Raw genomic sequence first — 1,283 nt, forward strand, 5'->3', positions numbered from 1 at the left:
TCACATTGCTTTCTCCCACTCTCACCCGCCTGCCTCCCTCTTATCAGAACCCTTGTGATTACATGGGCCCACCTGGATAAGCCAGGATAATCTCTCCATCCAAAGATGCTTAACTTAATCACATCTGCAAAGACCCTTTTGCCACGTAAAGGAACATATTTACAGGTTCTGAGGATTATAACATGGACACCTTGGGAAGGGGGGCATTATTCAGCCCACCATAGACACGTATCTACTGTCACATATCAGATACCATAAGGTAAGTGGGCTTCTTGGTCTGAGCCAATGCTTTTCAGGATCCCATATCTATGTGAGTCTTTAGATAATGGTGCTGGCCAATGAATGTCCTATGGACAAAAAAGGCAAACCCATATCAGAATAGGTACCAACCTTAGCCAAGTTAAATCACTGACCCTTCCAAGGTGGAATGTAATCAACTATCCAGCCAGTGCCTGGCTGGTTGGCTTGAGGGATCATGCTGTCTTAAGGGCTTAGTGTTAGTCTCTTTTGCTGGCAGTTTGTGCATTTGGCAGTAGCAGTGGCTAGATCAGCATTGCTTAGTAAGAGTCCTTGCTGCAAGTTCCATGCACAACCTCCATCATTGCCACCCTACAGAGCCTCCATCTCTGCACCAGAGCTACTCCATCCATGTGCCTTTTGTGCCACCATCGGGTGGACAAAAACAGAGAGTAACTTCAACTGGTGGAATCGTCCTATATGATTGTTCACTGACTCTTCCAGGTGAGATGCTCTCTGATGGGCGTCACCATGGGATTCAAAGATATTCATGCTTCGTGCTCACTCCAACAACTCCACTCACATGCCTCTTTTACAGATCTTCTTCTCCCCAATCTTCTAATCTTTTTGCTTTCAGTCCCTTGACCAAAGAGCCAAGCCATCTGCCCCTACCATGAGTATTACATATTCTTACTTCAGACTACTTCTTTTATGTGTAAAATGAATGAGAATGTATACTGCATAAAGACTGAACCACTGAGAGGATTTTGCCTGATCACTATCTAGTGATCCTGCACTGTCAGGATCACAGTGCAACAGCTGTCCATTTTCAGCTTGCTCCCACTCACCAAGCTCAACTTTTTTCCTCCCCCACACAAACAGCCATATATTTGAGCTTAGAGGCAGGCATCTGTGCAATAGTGGGGGACAACATAGGCATCCGGCCTCATCCTCACGCAGCTTACTTGTGCTTTGGCCTGCCCATGCCCAGTTCTGGGTATATCACCTTCACCTTATCATACGTTGACATTGGGCCCACTGGACCT

The sequence above is a fragment of the Mandrillus leucophaeus genome, unplaced genomic scaffold (assembly GCF_000951045.1).
Source record: "Mandrillus leucophaeus isolate KB7577 unplaced genomic scaffold, Mleu.le_1.0 Scaffold638, whole genome shotgun sequence".
In the NCBI taxonomy this organism is placed as follows: domain Eukaryota; kingdom Metazoa; phylum Chordata; class Mammalia; order Primates; family Cercopithecidae; genus Mandrillus; species Mandrillus leucophaeus.